The 13,382-nt window shown below is 42.8% G+C and overlaps 5 non-coding genes and 1 pseudogene across 5 annotated transcripts; all 6 read right to left on the bottom strand.

Moving 5' to 3' along the window:
- Positions 1-579: 579 nt before the first annotated feature.
- On the bottom strand, positions 580-770 carry LOC141244973 (U2 spliceosomal RNA). The gene has a single exon (XR_012308858.1). It is a non-coding gene; the product is annotated as a U2 spliceosomal RNA (small nuclear RNA).
- A 1,117-nt stretch (positions 771-1,887) lies between these two features.
- Positions 1,888-2,078, bottom strand: LOC141244962 (U2 spliceosomal RNA). Its single transcript, XR_012308854.1, has one exon. It is a non-coding gene; the product is annotated as a U2 spliceosomal RNA (small nuclear RNA).
- A 1,118-nt stretch (positions 2,079-3,196) lies between these two features.
- Positions 3,197-3,387, bottom strand: LOC141244945 (U2 spliceosomal RNA). Its single transcript, XR_012308838.1, has one exon. It is a non-coding gene; the product is annotated as a U2 spliceosomal RNA (small nuclear RNA).
- A 1,116-nt stretch (positions 3,388-4,503) lies between these two features.
- LOC141244950 (U2 spliceosomal RNA) lies at positions 4,504-4,694 on the bottom strand. The gene has a single exon (XR_012308843.1). It is a non-coding gene; the product is annotated as a U2 spliceosomal RNA (small nuclear RNA).
- Positions 4,695-5,811: 1,117 nt separating this feature from the next.
- On the bottom strand, positions 5,812-6,002 carry LOC141244938 (U2 spliceosomal RNA). The gene has a single exon (XR_012308832.1). It is a non-coding gene; the product is annotated as a U2 spliceosomal RNA (small nuclear RNA).
- A 1,117-nt stretch (positions 6,003-7,119) lies between these two features.
- Positions 7,120-7,320, bottom strand: LOC141244966 (U2 spliceosomal RNA; annotated as a pseudogene).
- Positions 7,321-13,382: the final 6,062 nt, after the last annotated feature.

The raw sequence follows: 13,382 nt of genomic DNA, 5'->3' as shown, positions 1-13,382 counted from the left end.
TAATCAACCAAACTTTTTGGGTTGGTTTCTCTTTTATAGTCTGCAGGCATTAAATGAAAGAAGTCAGTGTTCCAGCAGAGGGAGACAACGTTTCAGAAAAGGCATTGTAGCAAACCAAAAAAGAAATTTTAAGCGCAGCAGAGTAACCAGCTCACATACCTGTTAGCTCAGGTGAGTTTAAAAGGCTGCTGTTGATAACAAGGGCATTTGCTAAATAGATGGTGTGTGTGCAACAATATACTGAAAGGTCAATTATATTGTGCAGCTTATCTCACCACCTGTAGTTATTTAGGTGAAAGCTCCAAAATGCTTGCCTAATATGTCTGTTTATCCAAAAGGAAGTATAGAGGGAGAGCTAGATAGATAGCATTGCATTACATTACATGGCAATGCAATGCACAGTTGCTGAAGTTGAACCAAAATGAGCTTGTCATCTGGCTTCTGCAACTTTTAACATGAAAAATCCAATGAGGAGAAGAAAAGCAAAGCCAAAGAGTCCATCCCAAAATCCGACAAACAAGCCAAATGAACAAAAAGCATTGAATTCAATTCTTTCTGATTTTAGAAACTGCATTAAAGAAGGGGTGCACCGGTCCTGGAGATACTGCAATACCAGGTCAATGCGTGGAGTGGACAGAGCAAGCTCTTTTTCCATCTCCCTGTTCTAAAAATCCATTTAATATATGGTCCCCAGATAGGGGACGTATCAGATATTAAACTGATAAGAACAGATACTACACTTGATCTTAGCCAAAAGGCCGAGAAGCGATAACCAGAATTGGTTTCCGACTACGGTGCCACCCAAGGATTCTGAAAAGTCCATTTGTGGAGATGGCCACCTGGACTCCCGTTAAGAAGACATGCTGTCAACCTCTAGATCCCTCACATGCCTGCACTTTTCGGCTTGCTGCTGCTGCAATCCACGCGTTTTAGATCTGCATAACTCCACCTCTTTTAGCACAGTACCCTCAACCCCCGGCTGTTCCCACCCGCCTCAACACCGTTGGAAGGGAGGAGAACCAATTAAGGCGGGGGGGGGTGGAACGAGCAGCTGTCTACCCTTAGCAGGAGGGTTGCTGATTAATTACCTCTCCTGCTGCTGCTGCTGCTGCTGGCTGTCCAGCAGCAGACTGAAGGTGGCTGCTGCTGTGCGCAGGTATATAAAGGCTCAGAGCCTATTATGACACGCGCAGCCAGCGTTCCATTGCCACATTCCGTCTACTGCAGGCGGGATACCTGGATGGCTGAATGTCACTGAGAAGCTCACAGAGACCGCCATAAGCAACAGTTTAAAAGAATGCCACAGACTAATCAACCAAACTTTTTGGGTTGGTTTCTCTTTTATAGTCTGCAGGCATTAAATGAAAGAAGTCAGTGTTCCAGCAGAGGGAGACAACGTTTCAGAAAAGGCATTGTAGCAAACCAAAAAAGAAATTTTAAGCGCAGCAGAGTAACCAGCGCACATACCTGTTAGCTCAGGTGAGTTTAAAAGGCTGCTGTTGATAACAAGGGCATTTGCTAAATAGATGGTGTGTGTGCAACAATATACTGAAAGGTCAATTATATTGTGCAGCTTATCTCACCACCTGTAGTTATTTAGGTGAAAGCTCCAAAATGCTTGCCTAATATGTCTGTTTATCCAAAAGGAAGTATAGAGGGAGAGCTAGATAGATAGCATTGCATTACATTACATGGCAATGCAATGCACAGTTGCTGAAGTTGAACCAAAATGAGCTTGTCATCTGGCTTCTGCAACTTTTAACATGAAAAATCCAATGAGGAGAAGAAAAGCAAAGCCAAAGAGTCCATCCCAAAATCCGACAAACAAGCCAAATGAACAAAAAGCATTGAATTCAATTCTTTCTGATTTTAGAAACTGCATTAAAGAAGGGGTGCACCGGTCCTGGAGATACTGCAATACCAGGTCAATGCGTGGAGTGGACAGAGCAAGCTCTTTTTCCATCTCCCTGTTCTAAAAATCCATTTAATATATGGTCCCCAGATAGGGGACGTATCAGATATTAAACTGATAAGAACAGATACTACACTTGATCTTAGCCAAAAGGCCGAGAAGCGATAACCAGAATTGGTTTCCGACTACGGTGCCACCCAAGGATTCTGAAAAGTCCATTTGTGGAGATGGCCACCTGGACTCCCGTTAAGAAGACATGCTGTCAACCTCTAGATCCCTCACATGCCTGCACTTTTCGGCTTGCTGCTGCTGCAATCCACGCGTTTTGGATCTGCATAACTCCACCTCTTTTAGCACAGTACCCTCAACCCCCGGCTGTTCCCACCCGCCTCAACACCGTTGGAAGGGAGGAGAACCAATTAAGGCGGGGGGGGGGTGGAACGAGCAGCTGTCTACCCTTAGCAGGAGGGTTGCTGATTAATTACCTCTCCTGCTGCTGCTGCTGCTGCTGGCTGTCCAGCAGCAGACTGAAGGTGGCTGCTGCTGTGCGCAGGTATATAAAGGCTCAGAGCCTATTATGACACGCGCAGCCAGCGTTCCATTGCCACATTCCGTCTACTGCAGGCGGGATACCTGGATGGCTGAATGTCACTGAGAAGCTCACAGAGACCGCCATAAGCAACAGTTTAAAAGAATGCCACAGACTAATCAACCAAACTTTTTGGGTTGGTTTCTCTTTTATAGTCTGCAGGCATTAAATGAAAGAAGTCAGTGTTCCAGCAGAGGGAGACAACGTTTCAGAAAAGGCATTGTAGCAAACCAAAAAAGAAATTTTAAGCGCAGCAGAGTAACCAGCGCACATACCTGTTAGCTCAGGTGAGTTTAAAAGGCTGCTGTTGATAACAAGGGCATTTGCTAAATAGATGGTGTGTGTGCAACAATATACTGAAAGGTCAATTATATTGTGCAGCTTATCTCACCACCTGTAGTTATTTAGGTGAAAGCTCCAAAATGCTTGCCTAATATGTCTGTTTATCCAAAAGGAAGTATAGAGGGAGAGCTAGATAGATAGCATTGCATTACATTACATGGCAATGCAATGCACAGTTGCTGAAGTTGAACCAAAATGAGCTTGTCATCTGGCTTCTGCAACTTTTAACATGAAAAATCCAATGAGGAGAAGAAAAGCAAAGCCAAAGAGTCCATCCCAAAATCCGACAAACAAGCCAAATGAACAAAAAGCATTGAATTCAATTCTTTCTGATTTTAGAAACTGCATTAAAGAAGGGGTGCACCGGTCCTGGAGATACTGCAATACCAGGTCAATGCGTGGAGTGGACAGAGCAAGCTCTTTTTCCATCTCCCTGTTCTAAAAATCCATTTAATATATGGTCCCGAGATAGGGGACGTATCAGATATTAAACTGATAAGAACAGATACTACACTTGATCTTAGCCAAAAGGCCGAGAAGCGATAACCAGAATTGGTTTCCGACTACGGTGCCACCCAAGGATTCTGAAAAGTCCATTTGTGGAGATGGCCACCTGGACTCCCGTTAAGAAGACATGCTGTCAACCTCTAGATCCCTCACATGCCTGCACTTTTCGGCTTGCTGCTGCTGCAATCCACGCGTTTTAGATCTGCATAACTCCACCTCTTTTAGCACAGTACCCTCAACCCCCGGCTGTTCCCACCCGCCTCAACACCGTTGGAAGGGAGGAGAACCAATTAAGGCGGGGGGGGGTGGAACGAGCAACTGTCTACCCTTAGCAGGAGGGTTGCTGATTAATTACCTCTCCTGCTGCTGCTGCTGCTGCTGGCTGTCCAGCAGCAGACTGAAGGTGGCTGCTGCTGTGCGCAGGTATATAAAGGCTCAGAGCCTATTATGACACGCGCAGCCAGCGTTCCATTGCCACATTCCGTCTACTGCAGGCGGGATACCTGGATGGCTGAATGTCACTGAGAAGCTCACAGAGACCGCCATAAGCAACAGTTTAAAAGAATGCCACAGACTAATCAACCAAACTTTTTGGGTTGGTTTCTCTTTTATAGTCTGCAGGCATTAAATGAAAGAAGTCAGTGTTCCAGCAGAGGGAGACAACGTTTCAGAAAAGGCATTGTAGCAAACCAAAAAGAAATTTTAAGCGCAGCAGAGTAACCAGCTCACATACCTGTTAGCTCAGGTGAGTTTAAAAGGCTGCTGTTGATAACAAGGGCATTTGCTAAATAGATGGTGTGTGTGCAACAATATACTGAAAGGTCAATTATATTGTGCAGCTTATCTCACCACCTGTAGTTATTTAGGTGAAAGCTCCAAAATGCTTGCCTAATATGTCTGTTTATCCAAAAGGAAGTATAGAGGGAGAGCTAGATAGATAGCATTGCATTACATTACATGGCAATGCAATGCACAGTTGCTGAAGTTGAACCAAAATGAGCTTGTCATCTGGCTTCTGCAACTTTTAACATGAAAAATCCAATGAGGAGAAGAAAAGCAAAGCCAAAGAGTCCATCCCAAAATCCGACAAACAAGCCAAATGAACAAAAAGCATTGAATTCAATTCTTTCTGATTTTAGAAACTGCATTAAAGAAGGGGTGCACCGGTCCTGGAGATACTGCAATACCAGGTCAATGCGTGGAGTGGACAGAGCAAGCTCTTTTTCCATCTCCCTGTTCTAAAAATCCATTTAATATATGGTCCCCAGATAGGGGACGTATCAGATATTAAACTGATAAGAACAGATACTACACTTGATCTTAGCCAAAAGGCCGAGAAGCGATAACCAGAATTGGTTTCCGACTACGGTGCCACCCAAGGATTCTGAAAAGTCCATTTGTGGAGATGGCCACCTGGACTCCCGTTAAGAAGACATGCTGTCAACCTCTAGATCCCTCACATGCCTGCACTTTTCGGCTTGCTGCTGCTGCAATCCACGCGTTTTAGATCTGCATAACTCCACCTCTTTTAGCACAGTACCCTCAACCCCCGGCTGTTCCCACCCGCCTCAACACCGTTGGAAGGGAGGAGAACCAATTAAGGCGGGGGGGGGTTGAACGAGCAACTGTCTACCCTTAGCAGGAGGGTTGCTGATTAATTACCTCTCCTGCTGCTGCTGCTGCTGCTGGCTGTCCAGCAGCAGACTGAAGGTGGCTGCTGCTGTGCGCAGGTATATAAAGGCTCAGAGCCTATTATGACACGCGCAGCCAGCGTTCCATTGCCACATTCCGTCTACTGCAGGCGGGATACCTGGATGGCTGAATGTCACTGAGAAGCTCACAGAGACCGCCATAAGCAACAGTTTAAAAGAATGCCACAGACTAATCAACCAAACTTTTTGGGTTGGTTTCTCTTTTATAGTCTGCAGGCATTAAATGAAAGAAGTCAGTGTTCCAGCAGAGGGAGACAACGTTTCAGAAAAGGCATTGTAGCAAACCAAAAAAGAAATTTTAAGCGCAGCAGAGTAACCAGCTCACATACCTGTTAGCTCAGGTGAGTTTAAAAGGCTGCTGTTGATAACAAGGGCATTTGCTAAATAGATGGTGTGTGTGCAACAATATACTGAAAGGTCAATTATATTGTGCAGCTTATCTCACCACCTGTAGTTATTTAGGTGAAAGCTCCAAAATGCTTGCCTAATATGTCTGTTTATCCAAAAGGAAGTATAGAGGGAGAGCTAGATAGATAGCATTGCATTACATTACATGGCAATGCAATGCACAGTTGCTGAAGTTGAACCAAAATGAGCTTGTCATCTGGCTTCTGCAACTTTTAACATGAAAAATCCAATGAGGAGAAGAAAAGCAAAGCCAAAGAGTCCATCCCAAAATCCGACAAACAAGCCAAATGAACAAAAAGCATTGAATTCAATTCTTTCTGATTTTAGAAACTGCATTAAAGAAGGGGTGCACCGGTCCTGGAGATACTGCAATACCAGGTCAATGCGTGGAGTGGACAGAGCAAGCTCTTTTTCCATCTCCCTGTTCTAAAAATCCATTTAATATATGGTCCCCAGATAGGGGACGTATCAGATATTAAACTGATAAGAACAGATACTACACTTGATCTTAGCCAAAAGGCCGAGAAGCGATAACCAGAATTGGTTTCCGACTACGGTGCCACCCAAGGATTCTGAAAAGTCCATTTGTGGAGATGGCCACCTGGACTCCCGTTAAGAAGACATGCTGTCAACCTCTAGATCCCTCACATGCCTGCACTTTTCGGCTTGCTGCTGCTGCAATCCACGCGTTTTAGATCTGCATAACTCCACCTCTTTTAGCACAGTACCCTCAACCCCCGGCTGTTCCCACCCGCCTCAACACCGTTGGAAGGGAGGAGAACCAATTAAGGCGGGGGGGGGTGGAACGAGCAGCTGTCTACCCTTAGCAGGAGGGTTGCTGATTAATTACCTCTCCTGCTGCTGCTGCTGCTGCTGGCTGTCCAGCAGCAGACTGAAGGTGGCTGCTGCTGTGCGCAGGTATATAAAGGCTCAGAGCCTATTATGACACGCGCAGCCAGCGTTCCATTGCCACATTCCGTCTACTGCAGGTGGGATACCTGGATGGCTGAATGTCACTGAGAAGCTCACAGAGACCGCCATAAGCAACAGTTTAAAAGAATGCCACAGACTAATCAACCAAACTTTTTGGGTTGGTTTCTCTTTTATAGTCTGCAGGCATTAAATGAAAGAAGTCAGTGTTCCAGCAGAGGGAGACAACGTTTCAGAAAAGGCATTGTAGCAAACCAAAAAAGAAATTTTAAGCGCAGCAGAGTAACCAGCTCACATACCTGTTAGCTCAGGTGAGTTTAAAAGGCTGCTGTTGATAACAAGGGCATTTGCTAAATAGATGGTGTGTGTGCAACAATATACTGAAAGGTCAATTATATTGTGCAGCTTATCTCACCACCTGTAGTTATTTAGGTGAAAGCTCCAAAATGCTTGCCTAATATGTCTGTTTATCCAAAAGGAAGTATAGAGGGAGAGCTAGATAGATAGCATTGCATTACATTACATGGCAATGCAATGCACAGTTGCTGAAGTTGAACCAAAATGAGCTTGTCATCTGGCTTCTGCAACTTTTAACATGAAAAATCCAATGAGGAGAAGAAAAGCAAAGCCAAAGAGTCCATCCCAAAATCCGACAAACAAGCCAAATGAACAAAAAGCATTGAATTCAATTCTTTCTGATTTTAGAAACTGCATTAAAGAAGGGGTGCACCGGTCCTGGAGATACTGCAATACCAGGTCAATGCGTGGAGTGGACAGAGCAAGCTCTTTTTCCATCTCCCTGTTCTAAAAATCCATTTAATATATGGTCCCGAGATAGGGGACGTATCAGATATTAAACTGATAAGAACAGATTTTTTTTTTTTTAATTTGGCTATCCCCCACATGGGGATAAAAACCGTTTATTTAAAATTTAACAAATTACAGAAATAAAACCATTACATCCACATTACACTTTCGGGACTTCAAAGAAAAATAAAAATTCCATCACAGCAAATTTTACAAGACTTCAAATATTCCAAAGGTTAAAAAGCCATTTGCCTGCCAACGTTACATTCTTTTTCCTGTCCAATAAATAGTATATGTACATTTCACTTTTACAAAAGGCTAAAACATCATCTACTGGTAACATTTCATGTTTAAAAACAGCAATATTTCTAGCATTCCAGAGCGCTATCTTGGCACAATTCACTGTCTTCCACGCCATTATTTTTTGGTCCATTGTTGGGCATTCCAGAAGACCATATAACACTGATGCAAAATTAAAGTCCTTGAGGTCCACCATTTTCTCCAGCAGGGGGATTAATCTTCTCCAGAACTCTTTAGCAAAAGCACAAGTCCATAAAAGATGCTTCACTGTCTCTTCTTCTTGACAACCTTCTCTTGGGCAGATGGCAGACCTCACAAAACCTCTTCTGTACTGGAATGCCCGGCAAGGAAGACAGTGGTGTGCGCAGCTCCAAGACATGTCTTTCTGTACATTAAAAAGATAAGGGGCGTTAATCATTTTCCATATGTGTACAGTTTTGTCATCATCATAACGTTCAATATCACACAACGTCACATCAGTACTAATTTGTTTGAGTAGTGTCTTGCTGTTACATAGATCCCCTGTCTGTTTCTTATTCAAATTAAAATCAAGAATAATTTTCTTTAAAATCTCATAATGTGCAGGTAGGTTAAAAGCATAAGGAAAGGATAAAACCGTTTCAAACCAACCAAACCTTCTCATGAGAAAACCAGTGTTAAAACGCATAAAATAGGAAAGGTAATTATCTTTAAAAAGGGTTTTAAAACAGAAACAGAAAAAATGTATTAAAAGAAACTTATCTAAAACAGGGAAATCTTTCCCACCTTTAACCTTTGGCTTTGTCACAATTTCTCTTTTGAGTTTCTCCATTTTTGAGCCCCAAAAAAAGGTAAAACATACTTTTGTAATTCGTTTCAACAAATTTGTAGGAGGGGGGAACACCAAACTAAGATATAACAGGATAGGTAATATCACCATTTTTACAATCAGAACTTTACCTTCCATTGACAGCTTTCTCATATTCCACATGCAGATTTTCTGATTAATTTTCTGTGCTGCCGCATCCCAGCTATTAAAACCATTATTAGATTCATTAAAAGAAACACCTAAAATAGTAATGGAATCTGTAACTTCAATTGGTACATCATGTAAACTCATCCCCCCGACATTTAAAATATTACATTTAGTAAGATTAATTTTAAAACCGGAAACTGTACAAAAAGACTGAATTTGGCTTATCGTTTTTTGTATTGAAGGTACATCACATCCAAACACTGCTACATCATCCATATAGCTTACAACTTTAACTTGTAGACCGTTCCCTCCGGGTAAGGGTACTCCACATATTTGCTTATCCCGGCGTATTGTACATAAAAGGGGTTCTATAGCACATATAAAAAGCAGGGGGGACAAAGGGCAACCCTGCTTCACCCCTGATTTTAAAACTACCTCTTTTGTTTTAAAACCATTAACTAAAATCTTACTCGTACAATCATTATAAAAAGCTTTAAGAGACAATAAAAACCCACCCGGAATGCCCATTTTTTCTAAAACTTTAAAAAGATAAAAATGAGACACGCGGTCAAAAGCTTTCTCAAAATCCACCGCTAGGATTGACATCTTTGTCTTTCTGGTTTTTACATCTTCAATACAATCTTTCACCAGGTTTAAATTGTCCCAGATACTACGCCCAGGTACCCCGCATACCTGATTTGCATGAATTACTTTATGTATCACCTTTTTCAACCGATTTGCACAGATCTTAGCCATAATTTTGTAATCACTATTTAAAAGAGTTATCGGCCTCCAGTTTTTAAGATCCGTTTTGTCACCTTTTTTGTATAGTAGTGATACCTCACCTTTCTTCCATGAGTTGAGTAAAACCTTATTATTAAAAACTTCGGAAAACAAATTAAACAAATCATCTTTTAAAATATCATAAAAACTTATATAAAACTCTATGGGGATACCATCAGGGCCGGGCACTTTACCATTTTTAAAACTCTTCATGGTTTCTAAAATCTCTTCCTCACATAGAGGTTGGGATAAAAAACTTTGGGCATCAGCATCTAGGGTGGACTTGATCTCCCCCAGGAAAGTGTGTATTAAATCATGGTCTACAGGTTTTACATTAAAAAGATCATTAAAATAGACATTTACCTTATCCAATATAACGTTGATATTATTATCTCCATCTATGTTATCAATTATTGTTTTCGCCTGTTTGTTTTTCTTAAAAAAATACCTGGAACAAGTCTCATCCTCTTCTACGTGTTTTACCTTTGAACGAAAAATCAGTTCTTTTCCTTTTTGTTCCAACCACTTTGAAATTTCTCCTTTAAGACTCAATATATCATTACCTACATCCAGACCATTGTCTTTGAATTTGTACAATGTCTGTAACCTGATATTAAGAAAATTATAGATCTCAAACTTTTCTTTAGCTTTTTGTATGCTTTTCTTTATAAAGAAATCTTTAATGTTTATTTTCATTCTATCCCACCAGGAGCTAAAAGAAATATTGGGGTTTTTCCTTTTTCTACAGTTTACATAAAACTCAATAAAATCCGATAAAATTTGTGGATCTTTTAAAAGGGACAGATTCAATTTCCAAGATTTCTTACCACATTTCTTCTTTCCATTAATCCTCACTCTAAAAGATAAAACCTTGTGATCTGAGAGAATATTAGTTAAAACTTCACATTTCACTGGCAGTATTTTTTCTGAACCTAAAACAAAATCTATCCTGGAGCTACATGTAGAATTGCTCCAGGTGAAACCAGCGTCTATAGGGCTATCCTTGTTACATTCTTTATACACATCAGTTAATTTACAATCATTTATAATATTGCTTAACATTCCAGACGTTTTGTCATAATTTCTACTCACGGAACCGGAGCGTCGGCTTTCGCCTTTTAAAATACAATTAAAATCACCTGCCAGGATAAAAGGTTCAGAAATGTTAATAAATAAAGGTAAAATTTCCAGCATATCAGCCCTTTCATTTTTATCAGGTGACCCATAAAAATTTAAAAACTGCCATCTTGTCCCATCAATAAAAGCCTTAACTAAAAGAATACGACCCGGTAAAATATCTTGGATAAAATCAATAGACACATTTCCCTTAAAAAGTATAGCTACCCCGGCTGATCCGGTTGCATTTGATCCAGACCAGACCGATGGACCATGTTTCCACTCTTCCTTATATTTTTTGTAAGAAATCTTATAAGGGATATGACATTCTTGTAAAAAGAAAACAGAAGCTGTAAAACAGGTTAAAAAATGTAAAACAGTAGCTCTTCTGGTCTTGGATCCTATGCCTCTCACATTGAGGGAAACACCACTAATGTCAGCCATCATAACAAATGGTTAGGAAGAAACAAAAACTGGACTTTACCTATCCGATGGACGGATCAGACCACTTGGACTTTCACCAACGCCCTCTTCTGAATCCACCGTTATCAAAGAGTCTTCATCATCGGAGAAGGAACATTCACTTAAATTAAGACCCGACGCTACTGGGGTGTAGCTCGGAAGGATATTGAGAGAAAGGTTACACTGGGTCTCCATAGGCTGACCATTTAGGTCCTCGTCAGGTGGGTCTCCGAGAGGCTCCGCACTCCCCTGCTGACCCGCAGAGGGTCGTAACACAGGGGCAGGCTGCACACATGGCGGAGCCTCAGAGTCCCCGGAGGCAGCCAGGTTCGGGGCCCCACCTGGAGCAGCAGAGCCCCGGGACCTCGGGATTCCAGAGTCTACACCCCCGTGAGGGGATGTATCCATCTCCTCCCTATTAGCCACCTCCACGGAACCATTCTTTTTCTTATTATGAGACCTCACCAAATGCCACGTACCGCCCTCGCTCTCGTGAGACCCAGTGGGAATTTTGGGCTCGGTGTCAGCCTTTTGGCGCTCTTTTTTGGCCTTACCGACCGCCCCTTTATGATCTTTCTCAGCCTTCCTTTTAGCCTCCTTATGGTCTTTCAGCCAGCTCCTGGGCTCCTGTGAGTTACCTGTCATTGACTCGGAGGGATTGTTACTAGTTGAAGCGCCCTTATCACCTCCCGAGGCTCCAGGTTGTTGCTCCTCCTCCTGAGGGGTGGTCTGATTGGCCCGTCCATTCCCGGATGTCTTGGACTTCTCCTTTTGTTTTTGTTCATCCTCTCTGAACCTGTGAGGGCAAGAAAAATAGAAATGACCAGGTGTCCGACAAAAAGAGCATTTTTTTTCATTTGGGCACTCCTTTGTGTCATGTTCAGTACTGGCACAATTTCTACAAGTGGCACCACAACTATCCTTAGAGTGCCCATAGAGACCACAATACCTACAGAAAAGTGGCATTCCTGAGAAAAAAAAATCCCCATTAGTTTGCCCTATTTTAAATCGAGCTGGAGGAAGTCTCACACCTCCAGGGAATTTAGGGTCTCTTTCACATTTTACTAAAAACTTCCATTTTGAGGTCCAGATGTTAAACTCATTCAACACTTTCCCAATCAATTTCACACTTTTAAAATAAACTGACAAAAAGGAAATAACCTCTGGTGCTGTTATGAAGGGTGAGAAGATTTTCACAACCACCATCTTTACCTCATCCAGGACGTGCTCGATGATCTGAATCCCTTTTAGACCAGGGCTATTTTCTACCGACTTAACTCTGGACAAAACATCTTTGAAAATACCTTCGCCAGTAAAGGTTACATCATAATCTCCACGTCGAGGATAATCCTGGATAGAAAGGATTTCGTTGGTTCTGACGTGGAGCAGTTTCTCAAGCACGTCCTGGACTACATATCCCAGATTCCGTATATCGGAACCACCAGCCGTAAATCGGACCCTTATGGTGTTCTTAAGCCTCGCATATAGAGGCACGAGGTTGGGGTCAACCTCCATGGTATGGCGCAACAAAATGCAAATTGCAACCGCCTGCAATCTGCGCCTTCAGAGCTTTGAGATAAAGCACCTGAAGGCTGGGGGATCGCTGCCCGTTACCCTAGGACTAATCCCTCTCCCTAATAGCAGCAGGCAGGTGAAGCCCACCGAAGTGGACGATCCTGCCAGGCCAAGGAGAGGGGTACCTGAGTGCCCTTCAACTGAAACCTCCTGCTGTGAAGCACTTGGTCTCAGCCAAAAGGCCGAGAAGCGATAACCAGAATTGGTTTCCGACTACGGTGCCACCCAAGGATTCTGAAAAGTCCATTTGTGGAGATGGCCACCTGGACTCCCGTTAAGAAGACATGCTGTCAACCTCTAGATCCCTCACATGCCTGCACTTTTCGGCTTGCTGCTGCTGCAATCCACGCGTTTTAGATCTGCATAACTCCACCTCTTTTAGCACAGTACCCTCAACCCCCGGCTGTTCCCACCCGCCTCAACACCGTTGGAAGGGAGGAGAACCAATTAAGGCGGGGGGGGGGTGGAACGAGCAGCTGTCTACCCTTAGCAGGAGGGTTGCTGATTAATTACCTCTCCTGCTGCTGCTGCTGCTGCTGGCTGTCCAGCAGCAGACTGAAGGTGGCTGCTGCTGTGCGCAGGTATATAAAGGCTCAGAGCCTATTATGACACGCGCAGCCAGCGTTCCATAGCCACATTCCGTCTACTGCAGGCGGGATACCTGGATGGCTGAATGTCACTGAGAAGCTCACAGAGACCGCCATAAGCAACAGTTTAAAAGAATGCCACAGACTAATCAACCAAACTTTTTGGGTTGGTTTCTCTTTTATAGTCTGCAGGCATTAAATGAAAGAAGTCAGTGTTCCAGCAGAGGGAGACAACGTTTCAGAAAAGGCATTGTAGCAAACCAAAAAATAAATTTTAAGCGCAGCAGAGTAACCAGCTCACATACCTGTTAGCTCAGGTGAGTTTAAAAGGCTGCTGTTGATAACAAGGGCATTTGCTAAATAGAAGGTGTGTGTGCAACAATATACTGAAAGGTCA

This window comes from Phyllobates terribilis, unplaced genomic scaffold (assembly GCF_046119375.1).
Source record: "Phyllobates terribilis strain yellow unplaced genomic scaffold, ASM4611937v1 Scaffold_1631__1_contigs__length_240842, whole genome shotgun sequence".
NCBI classification, from domain to species: Eukaryota; Metazoa; Chordata; class Amphibia; order Anura; family Dendrobatidae; genus Phyllobates; species Phyllobates terribilis.
Note: the sequence above shows the minus strand (reverse complement) of the source record. Positions and strands in the feature narration are given on the sequence as shown.